We start from the raw sequence: 27579 nt of genomic DNA on the forward strand, positions 1-27579 counted from the left end.
TACCAAAAGGACATGATCCAGTGGCTAACATGTGATGATACTATTTCTGAAAACTGTATTGTAATTAAATGTCACAGTCTTGCATATATTTTAGACAACTCAGCATTGAAATCAACTCAGGTCACTGATAGAAAGTTGTTGGTCAATGATCCCATTAAGCAAGTTAAGGGATGTTCTATATTCAGAATGACTTCATTTCTTCTAAGGATGAAACCACCACAGGATCCCAAAGGATGTCTCCTTGTCCTCATGAGAACTCCACTAAAAATTAATATCTCAAACAGTTACGATAAACTGTAAGGAGATTTCACAGTCATTGCAGTGAAACTTTATTGTAATGAGAACACTGCCAGGAAAAAATATGCCCAAATACCAGGTATAAGGTCAAAAAAAGAATTGAAAGAATCTTCTCTTCACCTTATTGTCTCATAATAAGGCCTAAGAAAATATTTGCACCCCAAGATTGCTTGTGGTACACAATTTACCATGCCCATATTTGCAAAGCCCTGTACTGAAGGCCAAATAAACTCTTGAATTGAAGTATTTCCACCAAACTTAGGGGGAATCATTTCACTTTTGTAAGCTCTTCTCATAGGGATGTTTTCTGATATAGCATGGACTGAGCATACATTTATATACTCCCTTTCACTCCAAATCACACGAAATCACACTACCACCACCACCAAAAGCAAAAGTATAAAAAGTATTTTTTAAAGTATTAAAGGTAGAATCAATGAACCACAAATTTTTTGGAATTTCTGAGATTTAGAAAGCCTTATACAATCAGATCTTTAACAAAACAAACCCAGAGAAAACTATACGCTATAACACATGCAGGAGAGCCTGCTGCAGAGATTAGAGGTTTGAAAGTCTCTAAGCCCACTGTCAACAATGCCAGGAATTAAGGGAAAACCCTGGAACATTTAGAAGGAGACTTAATTAGGAGCTGCATTCGGAGCTGCTGGCTAGCCAGTTGCTTCCCTTCTCCTTCTTTTGTGCTATGTGGGCTTTAACAACTGGCTAAGGAAGAGCACCGGGGTTGGAAAGTCTTGTAGTAGTCAGGTAGATACTAATTTCTGGCAGTGTTGGGAATTCTCCCATTTGGAAAACAAGCTTCCATTCCAAATGCTTACTCCATACATGGGATGCAGGTTATAGAAATACAAAAGGCACATGGATGGTGATTCTCAAAATCAAAGACATAGGCAGCCAAGAAGTACTAAACGTTTTAAGAAAGTCAATAATACAGAAGCTAGGCAATAACAAAAGGAGGAATGAACCCCCCCAGAAGAGTTAATAAAGTTAACAAAAAGACTTGGAGTAAGTATATAGTTAGAAAGATTTGAAAGAGCATTGCATCTATGAAAATATATTTCCTACAGCTCTTAGGATAAAAACAGAACAGAAATGAACATTTCAATAGGGAGGCAATAATAGCATAATACACACTATATAGCGAATTAATGGGTTGAAAATTGAACTGAAATATTCACACATGAAGCAGAACATATGAACAAAAGGAGAGGAAATGTAAGTGTAGAGTTAAGTGATATGAAGAGTACATCAAGAAATTCTAAAATCCAGATTTTAGAACTTATAGAATAAGAGAAAAGAGAAAATGCAGAGTATATAATCAAATACTAACAAAAAAATTTTTAGGTCTGAAGAAAGCACAGATCTTCATATTAGGAATGCTAAGTTAGACTTTTAAAAAGCCAAAACCACATGAAACATTTCAGAATGAAATTTCACATGAAATTTCAGAATTTCTAGGATGAATAAAATCCAAAGGCTTTTTATAGAAAAAGAGGCAACCCCCCAAAAATCTGAGAAATCAGCCTGCCATCAGCGTAAATTCTCATGAGCATAATTCAATACTAGAAGGTAGAGATTACTATCTTCCGAATTAAAGGGGGGAGTTATTTCACACCTATAACCCTATACTCAGCCAAACTGACACTAAAGTGAAAGATAGAAGTAAATATTCAGAAAATCAAAGCCTAAGAGTGTTTACCTGGCTAAGAAGTCTCTGAAAGCATTACCTGAGGATACACACCAACAAATGAACAAGGAATCCAAAAAAAGGGCTGATGTAGTCGCAAATATACAAAAGAGTCGTAGTAAATTCATGGTAATACCTAAATAACTATTGGCGTGCAATGCAAAACCAAAAGCAAAATAAAGACTTGAAACAAAAATTCCCGTGAAACTCAATATCAGAAGTGGTAACATTAGTGAAGAAGAAGAAAATAAAAGTGAGATAAGATTCTTAGCTTTTGGGGGAGCAGATACAGATATTTTAAATCCTAAATAGCAATAGAAAAGTGTAAATTTTAAAAAATGTGTTAAAATTTTAAGAGTATGTAATAGAAGAAAAGGCTTCTCAATCACGGTGTAAAAGCAAATAGATCTTAGAAAAGACGTTAATTTGAAAGTACGCGCTTTCAGTTTCCCTCTTGTACCTTTGAGGTTGATGCCAAATGCAGTCATTTTCTGCCAAGAATGTACTACCTTTGCTAAAATGTTTTCTAGCTCTTTGTCTATTAGTATATTATTTTACAATATACGCTACATCATGTCACAATGCCAAGAATTCCCTGACAACTTATAATTCTCTGCGGCTGAAGGAGATTATTAGATCTACCCGGTACAGGCTGCCATGTGTCTTCAACTTTCTTCAAGCTGACTAACTTTAATCAGCGGCTCCACTGCAGTGCACTTGAAAAATCGCTAAAAACGTCCCGTTCCAGCCGCTAGTGGAGTCGTGGGCTTTAGCACAGACATCTGGATTTTGCAAATGCCCGGTTCATGCATTCTACTATAAACTTTAATCTGAAAAACATCCCATTCTGTTCATAGATGAAGAATGTATCCTGATACGTAGAAATTAGTCTTCCTTTAAAGTCCATTCAGACACAAGAAAAAGAAATTCAGAAAAGGAAAATCACGGGTTATTCCATTAGCATCACATCATAAAATGCAGCCATTTACAGAACTAGGCCGTCTCTCTTTAGCTGGTCCAACGATTGGTTGGGAGGAAGGCGGCGCAAGGGTGGACTTGAAAGAAAAACTAGACCCCTGGGGTACCCAGAGATATTATTCGTACAAGCACATTTTATCTGGGGTCTTTTGTGACACACTGACGCACTTTAAACTAATTTTTGTAAAGTTTTGAGAGATGGTTGCTCTTTCACAGATGAGTGCTTTTGCAGTTGTCATCAGACTATTATTGATATTTTAGTAAATTTAACTGTTAATTAGCTGAATATTGACAGGTATCATTCATACATACAGTGTGAATGGGAAAACTATTGTTCCAATTTCCCTATAATTTGCATCATTTTTTTATGAAATCCATGTGGAATAAAAAACGAAAGCTCCCCAGTGGATTTAAAGTAATAAACCTGAGAAATCAGTAGTGACTTGCTAGACATGTGTTGATGAAATCTGCTGAATACTCAGTTCTAGCCATTCTTCTCCTATAAGGGCTTGAAATTGCTTAAACGAAATGGAGAATACAGAGTTGCAAAAAACAAGCAAATACTCGGCTTTGTCAAACAGCCCACAAAAACCTCCTGTGCTAGAAGATTCCTCATGTATTGAAACCAGTCCTTGAGAAAGGAGAGGTAAGGTTAGAAACAGAGTTATTGATACTTCCAGCAAGGCCCCCTCTGATGCCCAAACACTTACTCTACCAACAATAGCAAATGACTTCATCAGAGAACAAGAGCGTATAGGTAGTGGCAACGTTTAAACCAGTGGGGTGACATGGGGACTCGGGTGTGCACTTTCTGTTTTAGAATCACAGGGCCTGGGAGATCCAGCATTCTGTCTCATACAATACCAAACTTTTGAGACCTCTTGCTGTGTAGAGAAGGAAAACAGAAACTCTAGATTTAATAGCACCATATAAAATGCTTGGAAGATCTTGGTACTTTTGTTTTGCTGGTTTGTTTGCTCATGTTTTTTGGGGGGCAGGTAGGAGGAGTTGGTTTATTTTTGTAAAGCAGAAAAATGACGCAAGACCTACTAACTTGTGGGACTAGGCCGATAGTACACAGTAAACGTTCGCTTTTTAAGAGCTCTCTGATGGAAAGGTAAGAGGTCTAAATTGAGGGAAACAATGAACGTTTTGGAAGTCTCTACTTCCAGGGATCTGTTTTGTCTCCAACACTGGATCTGTCATGCATGCGCAGACAGGCAGACACACAGTGACACACACACAACACAATATTGCCTCATTAGTGTCTATTTGCAGTCCCAATCCATATTGCACAAATCCTGGTGATTACTCTAAAAATAGTAATTTATTAGACCTTACTATGTGCCAGACACTGTTCAAAGTCATTTAGGTATATTAACTCAATCTTTACAACAACTCTATTACGATTCCCATGTTTTATGGAATAAAACTAAGGCTCAGAGAGGTTAAGTCACTTATTCCAGTCCATACAACGAGGAAGTGGGAAGCCAAGTCATAAACTCAGAAGGCTGCCTCCAGAGTCGAAATCTTAGCACTATACTCTACCGTCTCTCACTTGCCAAACTGCTTCTCAGCAAGATTATGAAAAGGCAAAACACACGCTCCGTAATGTTGTCCTGTAAGTAGTGGACAAGAATTGAGACTGGGCTTTTCCCTTAGTGGGAGCCATTCCAGGGCCACAATGGCAGCCATCACGTGGATTTTCACCTTGCATCTTAGGGTGAGGGCAGAGCAGCCTCCCTGCAAGATTGGGACATGTCTGGATAGGATTCACATGATTTATACTAGGTTACGCATTGAAACAGGTTCTCAAAATAAGGTGGGTCAGTTCCAAGACCCATTTAAATTTTTGTATATATCCATTTGCTTTAAGCTTTAAAATTGTATGTGTCCTGCTGGAAAATTAGCTTATTAATTTAGGAGATTCCCTCCAACCTCCGCCATTACCTTCTCTTCCCAAACGACTGTAACTCTGTGGTTGAGTGTGGAGCACAGAGGGTTGAAAACTCTGGATTCTCTGCCTGGCTCTGCTACCACGTAACCAAGGCCAAGTCATATAACCACGTTGTGCCTTGGCTTCATCATCTGTAAGTTGTAAGGCTTTCTTCCAGGTCTAATGCTCCAATAGTCTAGCTCCCTGCATCCTGTGTGGACATTTCCATAAAGTCCATGAACATCCCAATAGAACAAGAAACACTTTATGAGAAGAGGGATCATGATCCTCTTAGTTACCATTGTGTATGCAGAACTCAGCACTTAGTAGGTAGACTCTAAATATTTGTTGAATATTCGGAAATGCACAAATAGCCCACAGATATAATAAATAAAAACAAGAATAAAAACCATATGTCTCAAAAAGAAGCCCTGCATTTGGATCAGTAAATGAGGAATAGCCAGAAGTATTTAATTTACAATTTATGCAATTTCTGAGAAAGATCCAATGGAGCTCAGGGCATGCTAGCCCAGAACACGGCACCTTGATAGATTGAATATCTCAAGCTGAAGGAATTTGAGAAAATGGCAGAGGCAGGAAGGTCATTCTGACCTGCTTGTCTTCGCCCTTCTTTCCTGTAACAGGTCATAAAACTCTCCTGTGACAGGCCCCCTCCCTGTACCAGGAAGAAGGAAGACATTCTTATCACCAGAGACGGGGAACAGGGCCCGAGAAATCTGTACAAACAAACCTGGTTAAACTAACTCTTATCTTCCTAGTTACCTCTTCACCATTTACTACTCTTAGCCCCAAACCCTCTGTCTTGTCAATTCTTCAATTCTTTTCAATGTATTGTTTCCTTGTCTAAAAGGTAGAAATGCTTCCTGCTCCTGTCACTTCTTTGGATTTCCGTTCTCTTCTGACGGCTCCCAGGTACATGTAAAAATTCAATAAAATTTGTATGTTCTTCTCCTGTTGATCTGTCTTTGTCAGTTTAATTTCAGACCCTCTCAGGGACCCCAAGAGGGTGGAGGGAAACTTTTTCCTCCCCTACGGATCTTCTCATAGATTTAAATTTAAAAAGCTTGCAAATATCTTTGCTTCTCCTGCAGTTTTTATTTAATTCATTATAGCCTGAGAGCTGCCAATAAATGGATCTCACGCACATAAGAAAAGTGCTATTACATCACGGTCCTTATTTTCATAGCCCAACCTCACACAATATGACAGAAAACTAGAATGCTACCTAGATTTATGCATTGTCTTTTCAACAGGCACCCTTGTCTCACTGGTACCCACACTTTACAGCACCTCACTCAAGTTGATTTGCCAACATTAAACTTGGGCACACATACACACACACACTTAACATTATTATTAGCTTGGGAACCCAAAATGAGCAATGATGGGAAGTTATGAAATCTTCAAAGTTGTTCTGCAAATTTTCTAGGTCAAGTCTAGATAACTACCACCTACTTTTGGTAGATATTTTGAACCTTAAATTATTAACTTGAGTTTTCCCTCTTTTCTCCACATTCTGTCCAAAAAAAATGCTATTACTACTAAAATTTTGATTTAGGGTTCAGTCAAATTAGCTTTAGGAAAACAGGAAAAGAAACTGTGCTAATTTTTAATTTTATACTGTTGTGAGTTTTTATAAATTCTCCCTTAATAAATGAAGTCTTATATATGTAAAGTTCTTACACTTACTCTTGAGGTAAAACTTTGATATTGGAAATAATGAGATAATTTCTTAAAAATCAATAAACATTTGTTTGGCTATAAATATTGCCTGCTATGTTGTATTTCCATGTTAGATGAAACTTTTTTCAGTAACTGAATGTTACTGTTCCATGCAGTTGACTCAGGTTAAAAGCCAGAATTTTGTGTTTAATGATGTTTATTTTGCTGTTAATGTGTAAATAATAATAATGTGTAAATAAATAAACTGATAGGGCTTGATAACTTTCACCGGAATCCATTAGGAAATCTTGTCTCTACCTTTAAAATATATTCAGAAGAAGAAAGCTTCCCTGACTTGCACTTCTGTTGCTACCATCCAAATCCAAGCAAGAATCATGTCTCTAGTGGATTACCCTAATGACCTCCCAGCCTTCCCTTTGCTTGCCTCTATGTCATCTTTCAACAGAGCAGGCCAGATGATCTTAAACGTAAGTCAGCCCCTCTTATAATTCTGCTCAGGGAATGATGCTAGCAATGTGGCGAAGTGAGCGTTCCCTTCATCTCTTCCCCTTTTGAACTGTAATTCTGCTCAGAACCTTCCAGTGGGTGCTTGTGGTTCTTGGGGCAGACTGGGCTTGCTCCTGCTGTAGAATATTTGCACTGGTCACACCTAATGTCTGAACTGCTCTTCCTCCAGAAGACATGACAAACATCTCTTACCTCCTTCAAGTCACTGCTCAAATATCACTTTCTCAAACTCCTACTATCCTATTTACAAATCACGTCTGACCCCCCCAAATCTGGACTACCTAGCTCACGTATCCTGCTCTTTCTTTTCTCCATAACACTTAGCATTTTCTAATATTGTGCATAATTTATTTGTTTATTACGGCTATTGTTAATTTTCTGTTCTTCTCTCCTACTAAAATGTAAACACTATGAGGATACAAACTTTTTCTGTTTTGTTTACTAATGTATTTCCTGCACTATGCCTCAGACATTATAGGTACATCATAATTATTTGTTGAATGAATGAATGAGTTTAAAATTTTAACCATTAATTAAAGAAGATTTTCTCACAAAACAAAACTCCAGAGGTAAATTGATGTCATTAGTTTTGCTGTTTAACAAGGTCAGGGACCTACGTCTCTGAGAGTTCCTTGGCCTTTCCCTCGTCTTGGTTGCCTCATCATTGCCATGTGGCTGCTGTTATTCCAGGCATCTTATCTGTGGTCAAGGCCAAAAAATGAGAAAGGTAAAAAGACAGTTCTCCCCAAGAGAATGAAAGCTTTCTTTCCTGTAATCTCCCCTACAGACTTCCACTGGTTTAAACCTCACTGGCCAGAACTGAGTCACAGGGGCAAGTTCAGTTTAGGGACCCTGAGAAAGGGGAACAGGATTTCGGTAATTGAGTTAGACCGATCATGAATCACCAGCTTTAGATGAGAACACAACCAGAGGGACCACTAAGGTGTGCCTACGGGGAAAGGATATTGAGGAGGCAATGAAGAGGCTGCCACAGTCATGCTCTTGTGGAACTTGCAATCTACTCACAGAGCCTAGAGTAACACAGAGAGAAAATACAACTACATGAAAGAAGACACAAAGTGTTCATTTCATTGCAGTTCAGACAAAACAATTACATTTTAATCAACAATTTGCATGAGTTGGTTAGTTAATAAAGGTATCATAGAAGAGGTCGCTCTCGAGTTGGTCCTTGGATAGGAGAAGCCAAATCAGAAAGACATGAGGTTGACTGGGGATGGGGTTGGGGGTGTGGGGTGACAGGCAGAACGTCAACTCCACCATAAAATTCAAGGCAATCAGTCATAGAGTAAAGTAAAATTAATGCAAGTTTAACACCAGCCCTTAAGGAAATTTATGCTGTAGAAAAGACAGAGAAAACAAACAGTATGTTACTTAATATCTCCTGAAGACTCTGGGGCTTTTAAGGACACAGTTGAACACCAATGACCTAATCCAAAGTTTTCACTGAAATCATAAAGAAACTAAGGCCCAGAGATGTTAACTCGTTTTCCTAAGGTCACATAGCAGCTTTAAAGGCCAAGACAGGACTGGAACTGAGATCTTTCTATTACATCACTACCTTTCCCAAATTTCATTTTAGCATTAATATCCTCCCTCAAACATCACCAAATAGCAATTTATTATCGCCAAGTAACAAGATCCTATTCTCATCCCAGCCTTAATGTGTCCAACTCTAGCCGAGCTGCTAGTAACAAAAGTTTGTTCAAGATTTGGAAAGGCCGTAGTAAAGAAGAGTGCTTAGATTTGTATCAACAAAATCAGGGGGACAACTGGATAAGGAAAGTCAGTGTTTACACAACTGAGTATAGCTTTCACTGTCGACTGGACAGCTATTAAATCTGGAGCTTTGTATCCCAGAAAAATATTCAATTATCAAAAGGGCATTCACTCACCAGCTGCATATTATTAAGATTTTCTAATATTTAAAAGTCATAAAGGTTACTATACTTAAAAAGAGATTATTGAACATAACTGTCCCTTCATAGACATTGATCCTGTTACTATTTATTCAACTATTCATTCAACTGAACTCACTGAGGAGATCCGTACTGCAAATATTTAAATGGCTCTTGTTGGAGACAGAGTGAATCAGCATAAGCAGGCTAGGGAGCGCCATTGGCACCATCTGAAAACAAATATTCGGAATAAAGAGCCCAATTTTACATCCAGACAGCAACCTCAAGCAGTTCCATTATCAAGTCTGTCTAAGTTCACATTGTTTGTGCTCGAGACACATAAATGTCCCATTTTAAACTTAACAACAACACCAAAAAGGACTGCGAAACTAGGGAGGGGAGGGCAGAGGAAACCCCTAAGTCTGAAGCGTCAGGAAATGAAGTCACAGCCCAGTTTTCCTTCCTGACCTCAGGCAAATGATTGACTTCAAGGCCAACAATGACCTGCTTATAGCTATTTAGAGTGTCAAGTGCCACCTGATTTCATGTCACTGAACACGTAACAAAGCACAGGAAGAGAGGGGCTGGGGTATTAGGGGAAATGTACATATCAAATTACATCCCGAAATCTCAATCTTTGCCAAACAAATGTAAATACTTAGATGCACCTGAATCATTCATTTTGAAAACCCCACAGAGATTTTCCCAGCAAGTGAGACAGATTAAAGCAACAATAACTCCTGCTTTGCTCAACTGGTTTTCTAGATTGAGCTGACAAAACTGCTCTTGCAGAAACCTGGCCTTGCTTCCTTCCACCTACAGAAGTAAAATGTCCCTCTTGGTTACCATGCCGGAGACCCAGGCAGAAGGGCCAGAGAAATCCTAGTCTAGGTGAGGCACCCAGAGCTGAAGGTCTGAGTGAGGACCACATATTGACTGGTTTTGTTTACAGTACTATGATCATTTTCAGACTGAGCTAATCATCTACCAATGACCAACTTCACCTGTAACTGTGGCTCGTCAACACATTGCCACCAGCCCATTTAGCCTTCATGTGTTTACACAGGTAGAACTAAAGGTTTCCTTCAATTGTATTCACTTATTCATTAAATCACTCATTTAATTTCTTACTCACCCTTCCTCCCATTTATCCAGCAACAAACCTTTATGTGTAGAACAGGCAAGCATGATGCTAACTGATGCAGATGTGAAAGACAAACAAGTTGTACAACTAGGTGGTACACGCCCTTCCAGATGTGGAAACAGATGGTGGAGCAGACTGGGCTAACCGAAACTTGGCTTAGGAGAGAAAGCTCCACTGGGTCATTGACTTTGAGAAGTGGTGGAAGAAAAGATAAGAATTAACCAGGAAGAAAGTTCATTCCAAGCCGGGGAAATAGTAGGCATAAAAGCAAATAAGCGTGGAAGGTCTTGGTATGCTTGAGGAAGAGTGGAAAAGTTCAGTATGCCTGGAAAGCAGGTTGTATAGGCAGGGATGAAGAGGAAAGGATGAAGAAAGACCAGGGAGTCAGAGGAAATGAGACTGGTAAGGTAGGTCACTGTCCAAACCGCTTCTCCGCCTACTGGTTTCTTAGCCCAATGTGATACCACTTCACTCCCATCATTTCTTGAGTCCACCACTGATATCCTTTTTGCTGAGGAAGATTCGCCCTGAGCCAACATCCATTGCCAATCCTCCTCTTTTTTTTTTTTTTTTTCACTTGAGGGAGACTAGCCCTGAGCTAATATCTGTGCCAGTCTTCCTCTACTTTGTATGTGGGACACCGCCATAGCATGGCTAGTGAGTGGAGGAAGTCTGCGCCTGGGATCCAAACCTGTGAACCCAGGCTGCCAAAGCAGAGTGCGTGGAACTTTAACCATTCGACCATGGGGCCTGGCCCACCACTGACATTCCTAGACTGAGAAGAAAGATAATTTTCAGGCCTCATTTTGCTTATCATCTTGGCCAGTAATATACGAAAGGCTGGGCAGTGAGAGTAGTCCACTTTGTACAGGCAATAAGGGGGTGAATTTTCTGTGAAGAATTTAAAAATAATAATAAAAAACTGACAAAAGTTGGTCTTCTTCTTTTTCTTCTTCTTTTTTTTTTTTTTGGTGAGGAAGATTGGCCCTGAGCTAACATCCATTGCCAGTCCGCCTCTTTTTGCTGAGGAAGATTAGCCCTGAGCTAACATCCATGCCCATCATCCTCTATTTTGCAAATGGGATGCTGCGACAGCATGGGTTCATGAGCAGTGTGTAGGTCTGTGCTCAGGATCCAAACCTGTGAACCCCAGGATGCTGAAGTGGAGCACATCAACTTAACCACTACGCCACCAAGCCAGTCCTAGTCATTTTTTATTATTGCAATGCACCAGCAATTCCAAACAAGTTAGTATAAAATACTCCTCCTCAAAACTCTTTTATTGATCTAATTTCTATGGTTACTGTTGCATTTTAATAATATATATTATTATTATATGTGTATATTAAAGTGTGTTATACATATATATGTGTTTGTATGCAAAATTCAAATAAGCACACTTGTATTATTTATCTTTTAACAAATATCATATACTACCTGAAGGTTCATTTCAGGAACCCACATTTACACAGTTCACCCCAGACACACATGGACTTAGTGACTCCCCCATCCATTTCAAGAGTGAACCCATAATGACTCAGAATCATTCGGGCTTGTTTTGGGTGTGGTTGTGTCTCCAATCTTACGGTACATGTATTCCTATGTTTAATCAGTAGATTCAAAATAAACTATGACAACACAGACTGTAAATATAAAGAAACAGAAATTGAGTTAATTTTGTCATTTTATGTTACCACACGTTAGGAATTTTTATTTGTATTTAAAATGGAAAAAAGTGAACCAGAATACAAACTGTGAGGTGTTATTTATTTGCTTCGTAAGTACTCATTTTCATCCATACATGAAATAGTTTACTGAGTATGAATAATATCTCTAAAGTTGAAATTTATTCTTGTTAAAATTGTACTTATTTTAAAATTAAAGACCAAATAAAGAACGTGAAGATGATTACTGATTCTTACATGGTGATGTCTGAAAATAATTTCACCATGTGGAGGAGGGACGCCACCCTCGGTATTAGACACCTGCGTCACTGATCCAAGGCAGCATTTAAACACACCGTGACCATATCATCCTTCTTTAAACACTCCTTTCTTTTGGCTTCCATGATACCACTCTCCCAGTTTTTCTCCCACCTAGTAGTCTCTTTTCCAGGATTCTCTTCTCTTCATCCGTTAAAATATCACACTTCTCAGGGCTCTGACCCAGGTGGTCGTCTCTTCTTACCCTACAAGTTTCTCTGATCAATCTCTTTGGCTCCAATGGCTTCAATTATCAACTGCATGCTACTAATTTTTACTTTTGGCCTAACTTGTTTATCTAACTCTATGTTCACATCTTCTCTTGAACATAAGTTAGACATCTCCAGGTCATTTATCCAAAACTGAGCTCCTTCACTTCAACTGCCACATGGTGAAGTCTGGAAAACTAGGGGTCATCCTTAATTTATCCGTTTTCACCCCATGCCTACTCAGTCACCAAGGCTGACAGATCTCTCTCCTAAATACCTCTTGTATATCCACTTATCTGCTTCCTCACTATCAACACTATTACATAGGCCCCCATCACCTCTCGCCACATTATCTCCAATGTACATTGTACATTGAAGACAGAGAGCTCCTTCTAAAGGGTAAACTGTATCGCATCCCTGATCTGCTTAATATCATTTAATAACTTCCATTGTTTTTACTTACAAGATTCACAAAAAGAGGTCTCTTTTTACCTTCAGAAGTTCATCTCTTAGCCGCTGTGATCCCATTTCAGTTATTTTAATGTATTAAGTTCTCTCCTATCTCCAAACCACTGCTTATGCTGTTTCCATTCTCTAAATTCCAAAGAAAATATTATTTCCTTGGTAAAGTCTGACGGCCACTCAGATATGGGTTAGATGCTTTCCTACTACAGCCTATTGTAGCACTAACTAGTAATTGTAGTTTGTCTCTCCTTTAAGTCTTTAAACTAATTAGACTTTAAATTCCTTAAGAGCAGGTTCAGATCTGTCTTATTCCTCATTGTATTTCTAGGACTTTACACAACGCGGTTATAGAGTGGGCACTAATAAATATTTTGTTAAATGAATGAATATATGCATGAATCGCTTTTCCCCTAACGAGGATTTCTCTACACCATGGATCACAGCTGATTTGTCTATGGCTTACAGCAGCAATTGTTCCATTTTGACTTATTTCATTCCTAGAAAACTTTTTCTATGCTTTATTATTTATAATCACATTAATGATTTATTTCAGAATATATTGTAGTATAAAAAATGATACATGCTAAATGAAATCTGGCAGGTCTTTTTTCACCCTTAGGAAGGAAATGTGGATGATAAATACATTCAAAATCCACCATGTGGGGATGGAACGCAGGGCTTTTGGCCAAACTTAGAATTGTCCTTTCAGTTTTAAATCCATGTACCAACAGAGATGATCATTTTAAGTCTCTCTCAGTTCTGAGCTTCCTGGGAGAGTGTGTGGAGGGGATCTTTTCTGATTCCAAATGAAGAGCGACACAAAAACTGCCAAAGTCAAGGCACTTCATTAACAAAAGGATGATGCTTTCATCACTGAAGAGGCCCAAGGAAGAGAGAGAGGGGGCTGCGTTCCATCCTCCAGCCAGCACAACCTTCCCTTCACGTTTATATCAACAGCAGCGCTGCCTCCTGGTCTGGTGTTTATGTAAGAGGAGAGGCAACTGGTTACTCTGGCTTCCTGCTGGCCCAAGGCAGAGCTGACAGCAGCAGGTAACAGGCACCTGGACGGGGCCATCGGGGGTTCTAATCAGCTTCTCTTAGCCGGCAGATTTTGAACAGTGGGTATGTTCCAAATGTGTCAGGGCATATTTTTCAAACATCACTGAGGATTCATTCGTTATGTCTTGCCTTTTTTTAGACCTTGACAATAAAGGGACATTTTTAACCAAGGAAGGGGAAAAGAAGCTAGTGCACGCTGATGTTTTATGACATGCTAGGATCCACAGTGAGATTAACCTATTTCTTGGAGATCTTTGGGGCCCTATTATCTGTGACTCCTTGTTATTTTCCTTTCCACGACTGCAATTATATCTCCAAAGGGGGAGGATTCAACTTTCATGTTGATGTGCTCTGAATTCTGACATATTTCAAAGTGTGTACCTCAAGGTAGACTTTGAGGAAACACAGGAATCTGTACTCTGCTCCAGATGTTTATATACGTGTGTGTTTATATACGTGTCTGTGTCTATCCAGCTTAGAATGTAAATAGCCCAAGCACAGGTATCTTATCTTTGCTTTCTTACTCTCCACGGGACAGTAAACACATGATACTTAACAAATTTTTACACACACATAAAAAAGACAAAGATCTCTCATGTATTTTGTGCATGTTTACTGGAGCCTGCACCTCCCCCAGGAAGATATTTGAGGGAGAGAATTAGGAGCACTAAAATTAACTCCTTTGTATGGCATTTATTTCCTATGCAGCAGCAAGTGGTGTAGAAATTTTCTAGGGCTATTGTAACAAATCACCACAAAGTCGGTAGCTTAAAACAACAGTAATTTATTGTCTCACTGTTCTGGAGACCAGAAGTTCAAAATCAGTTCCACCGGGCTGAAATTAAGGTGTTAGCAGGGTCACAGTCCCTTTGGAGATTCTGTTCCTTGCCTCTAGATCCTGGTGGCTGCTGGCATGCCTTGGCTTGTGGCTGCATCACTCCAGTTTCTTCCTCCATGGTGACATTGCCTTCTCTTCTTCTGTCTGTGTCAAATCTCTTCTCTGCTCTCACTTATAAGATTTCCTGAGATTGTATTTCATACCTGTCTGGAGAATCTGCAGTAATCTTCCCATCTCAAAATCTTGAACTTAATATCACGTCTGCAAATTCTATTTTACCCTATAAGGTAACATTCACAGGTTCCAGAGATTAAGATATGGAGATCCTTTCTGGAGCCATATCAAGCCTACCATAGGTGGTGAATGCATCAATTACTAAAAACACATTTCTTCTGGGATACAAGCCATCCAAGGAAAATCAAAGGTGAGAAGAACAAGCTGTGAGAGAAAGAACCATTCTCAGAAAAATCTCATGTTGACTCTGATTCAGAAATCAATGCAAAAAGGGGTTCTTGACTTTGGAAGAGGATTGTGTTCCAAAATTTTGTGAGGCAGCTCTGTAAATTTCAGATAGAACACTTTTCTATAGATACTTAAGATGGTTTTGATTCTAATGAGCCACATAAAGCTAATTCAATGTAATTGAGGTATAGAAGCTGTTTACTTTTATCTTCTAAAAATCTATGCTATGGAAATAATCAGAAAAGTAAAATCAAAATGTGTGTGCAAAGACGTTTTTGGCAACATTATGTATCACAGCATAAAAAAGGATGGGAGAGAGAAGCTTAAATAAGCAACAACATAGAAAAGTTTATATAAATGATAGAATATCCACATAATAGAATGTTATTTAGCCATGTTAAGTTGTAAAAATTGTTAAAGATGTGAAAAAACGTGCATATGAAATTTAAGTGAAATAAATAATGACAATGTTTGTTTTGCTCATGAATCTGTAAGTTGGGCAGGACTCATTGGGGACAGCTTCTCTCTACTCCACTTGGCATCAGTTGTAGCAGGTCAAAGGCTGGAATCACCTGAAGGTTTGCTGACTCATGTGTCCAGCAGTTGATGTCCTGGGTCAGAACACCTACACATAGGCTCTCCATGTGCTTCCTCGCAACATGGTGGCTGGGTTCCAAGGACCAGTATCCTGAGCTTGAGAGCCAGGCAGAAGCTGCACCAGCTTTTATGATCTAGCCCTAGAAGCCACACAACATCACTTTCACCACATTCTATTATGGAGGGAAAATAAAACTCTACCTATTGATGGAAAGGCAAGGTTCTGGCACCAGAAAACATTCTGTGGCCATTTTTGGAAAATCCAGTCTGCCACACAAGGACATAAGCTTTATACAAAGCATAATCCTGACAATGTTAAACACTAATGCATAATTACTAGCAGTAGAAGAAATCAGTACTACATTTCATATTAATAGAGATAATTAATAGTATTTATATCTTGGGGTAGAAATATAGGTAATTTTTATTTTCTTTCTGAATTCTCCATCCATTTTATGAGTAAATAAAATTGTTATGATTGAAAATATAAACATCCTTTTTAGAAAAGAGAATATGTGAGCAGCACTTGACACAGCATTCTCACATGTAATACATCATGTGATCCCAGCAATGATCAGGTGGGCAAGAGGCACTAAATTAATTTTCAAGCCAAGAATCTGAGCGTAAGACAGGTTCATTGCTAGTTTGTGGTTGATCTGCACTTCAAATTCCAGGCTTTTGATCCCAAAGTCTTGTTTTCCATAGTACCAGAGTTCCCACGGATTCTCCTTAAAAATGGGTTGGAAATTGCAACTAATATTCTTAGAACCTCTAGGGGACAGCCTCTTCTACCATCTTCTTGCTCCTTATTGCCACAGTGACAGAAAGAGGATGCCTCTTCCCTCTCTATGCCACCTCTTTTGCTCTGGAGGTAAGAGCGGGGAAGAGGAAAATTAAAAAGGCTTGAGAAGTTCCTGAAAAGGTTTAGGGAAAAATGAGTGCAGAATGCAGAAGTTTGGGATGGGCACTTAGGAGAACTCTCTGGAGGTGGGAAACATAAGCAGGAGTACAGGGATGGTTTGGGCTCCTGTTGAGGATAGGCTCAAATAACACAGCTCTGGACTGGGGCATGTCTTGATCTTGACCGTGGTGTTGCTGAGACAAGAAAGCTGAGAAAAACAGAAGCAGGGATGAATTCCCCAAGGACGGCGGTTTCTGTAAGGAAAAGGAGAAGTTTCTGGGGATGGACTAATAAAGGAGGAAGTACCTATTTCTAGGAACTCTTCATACATAAATGAAAGATTTTCATAATGTGGGTGCTGGTAAGTCAGAAATTGCCAGCCAATCTTGAAACCAAGGCAGACTCTATTTAGCTTAAGAATTCAAGAGCAATTAAATGAATTTGAAATGCCCTAAACCCAAATTGCCTTTTTAGTTGAAGTTTGCTTCAAGATATGCTCAGGTTCAAATGGAATATCCCATTTTAGAGAGAGAAGAACAGCTTTAATCACATAAACAAACTGAAATAACAGTATCAATAAATGTATATGGATATACAGTTATGTGCCACCACGAGTGAACATCTCTCTATTATACTGAGCCTAGATGAAAAGAACTCATCCTCATTTATTTTGAGTCCTACAGTGTCAGCAGTGCCAACTCTACCAGTCACATGTTAATGAGTCATGCGCACACTCGTGTTATCTTCCTTATGGTAAGCCTGTAGAGCTGGTGTTACAACCTAACCCTTTCCTTTGGATTAATAAACTTTGTTTGAGCCCTTAAATTTAGTAAATTTTAGCTTTTAGCCTATTGTCTATAGTCTGAAGAGGGAAGGCAAACATTAAAATATAATCAGATTAAATTTAGTGATCAGGGACACACTGTGGCTGAGTGGTTAGGTTCACGTGTTCCACTTCAGCAGCCCAGGGTTTTGCTGGTTCAGATCCTGGCGCGGACATGGCACGGCTCGTCAGGCTGCGCTGAGGCAGCATCCCACATGCCACAACTAGAAGGACCCATAACTAAAATATACAACTATGTACTGGGGGGATTTGGGAAGAAAAAGCAAAAAAAAAAAAAAAAAAAAAGATTGGCAACAGTTGTTAGCTCAGGTGCCAATCTTTCTTTAAAAAAAACTTTAGTGATCAAAAGATCATCGTTCTATGCTCAGGCAAATTGAATTTTAAAAGTAGAAATTACTGAATGCTCACCAATATTTCTGATCTCCTTCTATGTACACTATATAATTACATGTCCTGCTCCTTTGAAGTTCAGCAGACCAATAATTTGGTTGGTATGAGGTGAGGAGGTGTTAGGTCTTTTCTAAGTCAGTGCTCAGTTCATCATGTTCTTTCTCCTCTGCCATGGCAACCAGTGACACTTCCAGGCAGTGGAGGTGCCACTGCCCCAGGTCCCAGAGTGACATGACCACGAACAGAGCCCCTGCCAACTCAAATTGGACAGGTAGCAAGAATATAAGATAAACCTTTGTGGTTTCCAGTCACTGAGAGTTTAGGGTTGTTTGATACTGCGTAACTTAGCCTATCCTGATTGATACATCCAGTGAAATGATGGGCTTGGAATTGATGGTGAAGTATTTCTTTTTCTTTTTTTTTTTTTTTTGAGGAAGATTAGCCCTGAGCTAACTACTGCCAATCCTCCTCTTTTTGCTGAGGAAGACTGGCCCTGAGCTAACATCCATGCCCATCTTCCTCTACTTTATACCTGGGACGCCTACCACAGCATGATGTGCCAAGCGGTGCCATGTCTGCACCCAGGATCTGAACCGGTGAACCCCAGGCCATCGAGAAGCAGAACGTGCGAACTTAACCACTGCGCCACCGGACTGGCCCCACTGAAGCATTTCTAAGCACAGGAGTGGTGGGAAATTTGAATTACTGGAAGGTAAGCTAAGTCATCTTAAAACACATATCAAAAAAAAAAAAAGAAAGAAAGAAAAATGAAATAAAATCAATCATATAAAAAAATCAAAAAAGAAAAAGTGTATCAAAAAATTTTTAATCAAAAATAATGAAAGAAAAAATGTCCACACAAAAACCTGCACACGAAAGTTTATAGCAGCTTTATTCATAATTGTCAAAGCTTGGCAGCACAAGATGTCCTTCAACAGGTGAATGGATAAACAAACTGTGATACATACATACAATGGAATACTATTCAGTAATAAAAAGAAATGGGCTATCAAGCTACAAAAACATACGAACCTTAAATGCATATTGCCAAGTGAAAGAAGACAATCCAGAAAGGCTACATACTACATGATTCCAATTATACGACATTCTGGAAAAGGCAAAACTATGGAGACAGTAAAGTGGTCAGTGGTTGCGGGGGGTTGGGAAGAGGTGGGGAGGAAGGCAGAGGTGGATGGGAGGAAAGAATAGGCGGAGCATGAGGAAATTTTAGGGCAGTGAAACTGTTCTGCGTGGTACTATAATAATGGGTACGCATCATTATACATTTGTCAAGACCCTTAGAGTATACAATACAAAGAGTGAACCCCAGTCTAAATTATGGAGTTTAATTAATAATAATATCAATATTGGTTCACCAGTTGTAACAAATGTACCACACTAATGCAAGATGTTAATAGTGAGGAAAAGTGAGAGAGGGGATGCTGTTTGGAGGTATAAAGGGGATCTCTGTACTTTCTGCTGAATTTTTTTGTAAACCTGAAGCTGCTCAAAAAAATTAAGTGAAAAATTAAAAAAAAATCTTGAAAGAAACAAAGAATAATTTTACTGAGCTAAACACCAAGGAACCATTTAAAAGATTGCAAATTGAATACGTAAGTGGGGCAGGTGGTTGCATTGAGGTTGATCTGGTGGGTTCAACTGTGGAACATTTTTCTTTTTTGTGTATGAGGAAGATTAGCCCTGAGCTAACATCTGCTGCCAATCCTCCTCTTTTTTCTGAGGAAGATTCGCCCTGAGCTACATCTGTGCCCATCTTCGTCTGTTTTATATGTGGGATGCCTGCCACAGCATGGCTTGACAAGTGGTGCACAGGTCGCCTGTCTGCCAAGGCGGAGCACGTGAACTTAAGCACTATGCCACAGGGCTGGCCCCTAACTGTGGAACATTTGATGAGCAAGAAGAGTTATGAATCTGCACATCATGTTGGAGAGGACATGAAAAAAATTAAATGAAATTCTTGGAGAGAAGATAATCGATTTAGGTAAATTATGCTTAATGGGAAGGAGGAAAAGAGTCTCTCAAAATAGCATGTGATCTCGTCCTGAGGGCCAGAAACATATCATCCTCGGGTTAGAAACAATGCTGCAGCACAGTGTTGCTTAAGCAGGTGACCCTGGAGGCATGCGGCTTTGAGTACATTTATTTAGTGATCAGAAATAAGATAAGAAGGAGAGAACCACTTTGGGAATGGCAACCTGAGGAGCTCTGCAAACCCACTCCCAAGCAAAACAACACAACTGGTGAGCATTATTTTTAAAAAATACTCTGAAAATTTTCCTAAGGGTATACAGCAAATGAAGAAATATTCATTGTGAGAAAATCTAAGTCTTGGTAAGGACACTGACGGTCTACAGCATTTGAGTGACGACCTGCTCCTTCTCCCCCCACAGCTTAGTGCATGGAAGGTCCACTCCGGTAGGGTGTGGCTGAGAAGATGAGGATCCCTCACCCCAGGCCCCAGTAAAGGGCATCAGCATCTCCTTGGAAGGGCCAGGTCACCAGCATTTCTTGTCCTCTGCAGAGCTCTGTGTTACAGAGGCTAAATTCCAGGTGAGTGCCACTGAAAGTCAAGGGCCCCCTTTCTCCACCCAGCCTCCACTCTAAAGGCAGACAATCTACCCTAAGTGCAGCAGGTCAAGGATAGTTGGCTCTGATTACCCTAAGCCCAGCTCATTCATAGGGTAGATGTTCCCCACTGGGAATGGTAAACTGAGAAGACCCAAGGCTATCATCCCCACCCAGCACTCTCCAGCACCTTCGTAAAGCAGGGGTGTTAATCTGAGAGAAGCAGGTCACTATCTCTGCCTCAGCAAGGGAGCAGTGGCTGAGAAATTTCACCCAGGGCATGAGGCAGGCCGTAAGAACAGAGAGTTCTGAACTTTCCCCTCCATTTAGAACAGAGTGTGAGGAAGTCCAAGAAGAAAATGTTCTCAAAAACAATGAAGATCTTGGTGGTAAGCCATTGAGAGTGGGCTGGTAAATCCATGAGAAAAATAAGCTAAATGATAGGCTGGCTAGTTTACTAGAGAGAATTAGGAAAAGACCGCTAAGAAGAGCCCTCCTGGCAACAGAACAAATCTCGGACTGGCCTCAAAAACTGCTCTTGCAAAGGGGCCCAAATGTAACTGGATCGGAAAATAGAGCTATTCATGCCCCAGGGCATTGTCAAAAACAATAGAGCAATCAGCAGGCAATTAGTGGAGCCTAACAGCTGGGTGTGACACCAAAAGAGGCAGACAGCTTACCAGAGACCAGGGAAAGAGGCAGTCAGAAAGGGCCCTGCTAAAATCAACGTCACCCAGGGTGACTGTTGAAAGAAACTAAAGAAGATCTAAATATACGAGAAGACACCCTATGTTCATGGATTGGAAGATTTAATCTTGTTAAGATGGAACCTGTCCCCAAATTGATCTACAAATTCAACACAATCCCTATGAAAATACCAGCTATCATTTTTGCAGAAATTATCAGTCTTATCCTAAAATTCATATGCAAATTTAAGAAATCGACGATAGCCAAAACAAACTTGAAAAAGAAGAACAAGTTTGGAAGACTCACATTTTCTGATTTCAAAAATGGCTATGAAGCTACAGTAATCAACATGGTGTGATACTGGCATAGGATAATCATATAAATCAATGGAAGAGGATTGAGAGTCCAGAAAGAAACATCCTCGTTCACAGTCAATTGATTGTATACCCTCATGCTGCATGCATGGGAATATCCAAACCAAATTTAGATTGGTCGTCCCTCCTGTTTTTGAGGAGTGGTTCTGACAACAAATTCATAGCACAATTATTCATAATAGCTAAAAGTGAAAACAACCTAAATGTCCAAATTTATCCTAAATGGACAAATAAAATACGGCATATACATATGATGGGAAATTATTCAGCAATAAAAGAGAAGAAAGTGCTGGTACAAGCCACAACACAGATGAACCTTGAAAACATTAAGCTCAGCGAATGAAGCCATTCTCAAAAGATCACATATTGTATGATTCCATTTACATGAAATGTCCAGAACATGTAATCTACAGAGACAGAAACTGAATTATCTGTATCTCAGTTACATCGAATTAGCTTTATCTAGTGACTCCATGAATATACTAAAAGTCACTGAATTGTATGCTTTAAATGGGTGAATTGTACAGTATGTGAATTATAACTCCATAAATCTATTACATTAAAAAGAAAGACAGACAAAGAATGAGAGACAGAGAGGAAGGAGAAAAGGAAGGAAGGGAGGAAGCAAGGAAGCAAGAAACAATCTGATAAGTAGGATGATGTGAGTGTGCTCTGGCCTGAATGTTCCTGCTTCAGAAAGAGTTTACGTGGTGGGGCCGGCCCGGTGGCACAGTGGTTGAGTTCACACGTTCTGTTTTGGTGGCCAGGGCGTTCTCTGGTTCAGATCCCTAGTGTGGACCTACGCACTGCTTGTCAGGCCATGCTGTGGCAGGTGTCCCACATATAAAGTGGAGGAAGATGGGCACGGATGTTAGCTCAGGGCCAGTCGTCCTCAGCAAAAAGAGGAGGATTGGTGGCAGATGTTAGCTCAGGGCTAATCTTCATCAAAATAAATAAATGAAATAAATTTTAAAAGTTCTCATCACAAGGAAAAAAATTTTAAAAAAAGAGTTTACTTGGTGATAATCAAAAGCAGCCTTGAAGTCCCACTCACCTAGTGGCATCAACATCATTATTTGAGAAAGTTGCCCTTTAGCTATTCAAAGACCATTGGCTTCTGGGAACCTTTCTCACATTGCCATCAGTTATGATTTGGAGCAAAAGAGAGTTCTGGAGTACAACTTAGCATCATCACCTCACCCTTAATACTGTTTTGCTAATTGTTAAGGCCAGTCAGGTAAATAAGCATGATGTTTTTCTTTCTTACTTTTCTTCTTTTTTTCTTTTTGAAGTTTAGCCCTGAGCTAACACCCACTACCAATCCTCCTCTTTTTGCTGAGGAAGATTGGCCCTGAGCTAACATCCATGCCCATCTTCCTCTACTTTATACCTGGGACGCCTACGACAGCATGGTGTGCCAAGAGGTGCCATGTCTGCACCCAGGATCTGAACTGGTGAACCCCAGGCCACCGAGAAGCAGAACGTGCAAACTTAACCGCTGCGCCACCAGGCCAGCCCCAACAAGCATGATGTTTTAATGATGTGTTTGTTAGGTTGCTGTTTGGTTTAGTTTGAGGGGAAATATTACGTTGATGAGGCCTCTTACCACGCTGTATGCCACGGTTTCAGATTCCAGCTCTGCAAGTCTACAGCGTGACCTGAGGATGAAGAGATGCTGGAAAAAAAATCTGATTTTAAATGTCCAGGCTCACAACAAACTCCTTATCTCTGATGAGAGTATAAGAGTATGATTATCTTCTATTAATATAGTTAAGATCAGAAGCCTTCCTGATTTGCTTAAGCTAGAAAGGAGCTCAGAGGAAGAAAACAGCTTAGGGAGGGTCCCCTCTACTTTAGCAAAACTGGGGACACTGTTTGAAACTTCTCTGTTCTCCCTCTAAATACACCTAGCTGTCTCCATGGTCCCTCTAATTACATAAACATCCACTTGAAAATGTCCCCTTTGTTTGAGAAAGACAGCCTTGAAGCCAGAAGCTTGTGTCTGTTTCTTCCCCATGGCCTTATATTGGACAGAAATCATGAGTCATGTTTCTCAGTCCTACCTGTCTATGGAAAGGGGACTATTCCATCCCCACTGCTAACCCATCCCCTCATCCTGAATATGCTTTTATTTGGATTTTCCACTGTTGCTGCACGTGAAATAAGAACAAGTTCAACCAAGATGATACTTCCTCTCTTGGGTGTTTGGGATAGGAAATGTGATTTTTCTGGATGAAAAAACGCAACAGTTAAAAAACATGTTCATGACATTAATTTTATGGTATCAGAGTAAAAGGAAATTGCATCTCTCAGCCCACTCCACACATATGAAAGAGACGAGCTTCTGCTGTCACATCAGTTTGACACTTTTATTAAGCATCTACTGAATCACTGAACACATGTATTACTTCTCTAATACTCTTAAAACCTAGTAGTTAGATCTTATAGAGAAGTCGCCACTGTCAAAGCCCTCTAATGAATGAACACTAGTGCTAGTGAACCAGACCCTATGTGGCGCTGATTCCTTGTATTTCCACACCCACAGGGACCCAGATTTCCCTGAGGATCTGAAATAGCCTAATGCTACGTGCAGCTCCTACCCTGGTGAGGGTCTTATCTTCAAGCAGTTGGTTGTACCACACTCACCAAGACAGCGTGTTCTGCCTGGGTTTGGTTCTGAATAGTTCAGGAGAATGTAGCCCTCTGGAACATAGACATATTTATGATTGGCTCAGGAGAGGCCACGAATTCTCGTCTCGGCACAGTGGCATGTGGAAGGGTTGATAGTGTCGCTGCTGAAGGCTCCCTGCTATTCATGGAAAGATATGGTGCAACAGGTAACTAGACCTTTATTGGCAAAAACCCCAAGTTCCCATTCTCCTTTCAAGAACCAGCTCCTGTTATCAGGAATTTCCGGGCTGATAGCATTTCTTCAGGAGATTAGAGAGGGCAGAAGGGAAAATGCCTGGGTTGGCCCACACAGGTCATGAGCCCTAGAGCTAGAGGTAGCTGGGGGAGATTAGGCATTGCTTCAGGTAAATGGATGTGTCTACCTTAGGAATTACTTTGTCTCCCAGTCCACAGAGGGGGAGGCCGCCTTCCATTTTTTGTGTGAAGAGATCTCCTTTCATTCTTGCTTTAATTGGGCATACATTTCTTGAGTAACTGCTATGTATCAGGATTTGGACTCTGTACTGAATATAAGGAGATTAAGACACACTTCTCGTCTTTAAAAGGAATACAAGTTATGTCCTTAACCACTCTGAGTGCAATAAGGGAGGGCTACACAAAGCCTTATGGCATGGTGGAGGGCTGAACCCCACACTCTGCCTGGAGGAATCACTGGGCGGGGGCTTCTTTGAGGAGGTAATATTTGGTACGTTGTAAAGATAAACAAAAGTTTACAAGGCTGAGAATGGGGATTTTTGGCAAAGAATGTTACATGACTGAAGGCACTGATGCCAGGAAGGCAGATGTGCTCAGGAAACGTGGATTCATACTGTGAGGGTCTGAACACTGGCATGACGGGTGATGACGGGCAGGCAGAAAGGTGTTAGATGGCGGGACAATGAGTGAGTTGAAAATGTGAAAAGGCAGACAAGGCAGAAGTCAAAGGGCACACTACAAGAGGTAGCAAGGCTAGCTGGCACCCCCTACGAGGTGCTAAAAGTCTTGTGAGGATTTGCAGCTTGCTTATGGAAACATCGGCTGCAATGGCTGCCAGAGGCAACCCTTCCAGTCTTCAGAGAAGACTCAAGTCTTCTAATTATGAGAAAATCATCTCACTGTTCTATCCTTAAATTATTTCATAAAATTTGCTAAGGGAATATATAATGGCAGACAACGGACTTGCACTGTGGCTCTCCTCTACAGGCCTGTTGGTGCAGCTTTCAAAAACCAGAGGCTGTGACACGCACACGATGGCAGGCTGTTTCCTTTTCCAGATGTGACCTCTGAGATGAAGGCTTATCAGCAAAAATGGGTGAAATGGGTAGTCCAAAAGGATCGTACACTTTTCTCAAAGTTTAGAGCATCTACCCATGAAGCTTGGTAAAAGCAAAGACTGGAAAATAGAAGCTTGTCTAGGTCTTTGTGTCAAGAAGAAAGGCTCTAAAAAGACTGGATTGGCTCGAAAATCCTCTTCTTCTGACTGACTGTGAAGTATACTATCTTAAAATTCAGGTTATTGCTGGAAAGGTTTGTATATTTACTTTTAGACACTCAAAAGAGGGCATCTTAAGTGCAGCAGCACTTCTCCAGGACTGGAATTTATGGGATTTGAATTTTATTTCTGATTATTATGCTAACAACTGAAGAGTCCATTCATTCTGATTTTTCAGAGCTGGGGTCTTTAACTTAGCTATGAAGATGGCATCTTTAAAATATTGTAAATATTATTGTACCAATCATTTAGAGAAATGGAGCAGTAAATTAATGCTAAATGATACCAAGATAGATTTCTCCACCAGTGCTTACAAGGTGCTAGTGCTGGATACTACTTCCCTAAGTTTTATGGAATAAACGAAAAAGGGCAAGTTTAATAGTGAACAGTTACAACCTATTTTCTGTAACCAAACAGGTCACAGTTGAGTGATACCAGTGGTAGGGGGAAGGAAATCAAAATTATTTGTTAAGGAGATTTCCACGTTAACATGCTTAAAATAGAACTTTGCATAGCATGAATGATCATAATCTGATCTGATTATTAAAGATTCTCCATGTTAAAGTCATTGGCACTATCTTGTAGTCAAGAATTACTGACTGCTGGCTCTCTTCTTAAAACTCTCTCTTAGACAATTTATAACTCAATGCACTTGTTATGCTTTTCCACCATATGAATCAATAAACAAAACAAAACATGGTTCTGCATCTCTGACTCTGATGACAGCGTCTGCACATACAGCAAGGTGTAACTTTTCAACACTTTGATAACGTAGAACAGCTGGATTTATTTCTATTACTTGGATATTTTCTAGACAATGTTTGTAAACCTGTTAGGAGAGAAGCTGCAAAATTTTCACTGTTGGATTATAATACGCTTATTTTAGTGTCAGAAAATACAAACTTATCTTTGGGAAAATGCCTTCCTCCTTTATCATTAATAATATAATTTTGTAAAAATAAAAAAATTCCCAGGCCATCAGTTCACAAGGATACGTCTGTTTTTTCTTTTTCTAAATAAACTGGTCTCTATTACTTATTACATATGTATATTGCTTATCATTCTCAACTACTCATTACCTAGACACATACAGTACATATTTACATATATGTTTGTGTGTACACACACATTCACTTTTGGAAAATGACTGAAGGTCTTTTTTATTTAAAATAAACTTAAGCCCCGTTGCAACTTGGATAAAAAGCTAATAAAATCTTATCTTAAAACAAGTAGATATCAAATCAACTTTATTTTTTTTAACAATGTACCATCTCTTTTCCACGGTAAAAATCTACAGTGATCATTGAGTTACACACCAAATAGGAGACTCAAGCTAGGGAAGATAGGCCACAGGCTGTCTTTTTGAGCTGTGTTTCAACTGCCCTGTCTCTAAATGCACTAACTCGCTGGTCACCTTCTTCTTTTCCTTTATTTTTCTGAGAAGGGCAAAGCATCCTTGAAAACTTATTGCTATTTTCATGACCAGAGACTTATGTTTATGGAAAACCTAAAAACCAGAGAAAGCCCACAAAATAACAGTCATTTCAAACCACAGACAATGCATTTTTCTCTCATTTATTCAAATTCACTGCAGGAAGTAAACACTAAAAGATTAAAAAACAAAACAAAAATTCACACTGCAGTATGTACAGTTTCATGACATCACATGAAGAAATTAAATTTCTAATAAAAATGACAAATTATATTACTGAGCAGATAGCATCAAAATTGGTTGTGTAAACCCCAGAATTCATACCATGAATGGTAATGTGCCTATATTCCAGGATACTGGAATACTCCTGGTATAAGATTACATTTCCAATGGGATTAAAAAAT

General features: G+C 39.6%; 1 long non-coding RNA gene across 1 annotated transcript; it reads left to right on the forward strand.

The window, feature by feature from the left end:
- The first annotated feature begins 20044 nt into the window (after positions 1-20044).
- Positions 20045-26308, forward strand: LOC138920938 (uncharacterized). Its single transcript, XR_011432998.1, has 3 exons — positions 20045-20195; positions 20346-20505; positions 25455-26308. It is a non-coding gene; the product is annotated as an uncharacterized lncRNA (long non-coding RNA).
- The last annotated feature ends 1271 nt before the right edge of the window (positions 26309-27579 follow it).

Source organism: Equus caballus, chromosome 26 (genome assembly GCF_041296265.1).
Source record: "Equus caballus isolate H_3958 breed thoroughbred chromosome 26, TB-T2T, whole genome shotgun sequence".
Lineage (NCBI taxonomy): Eukaryota > Metazoa > Chordata > Mammalia > Perissodactyla > Equidae > Equus > Equus caballus.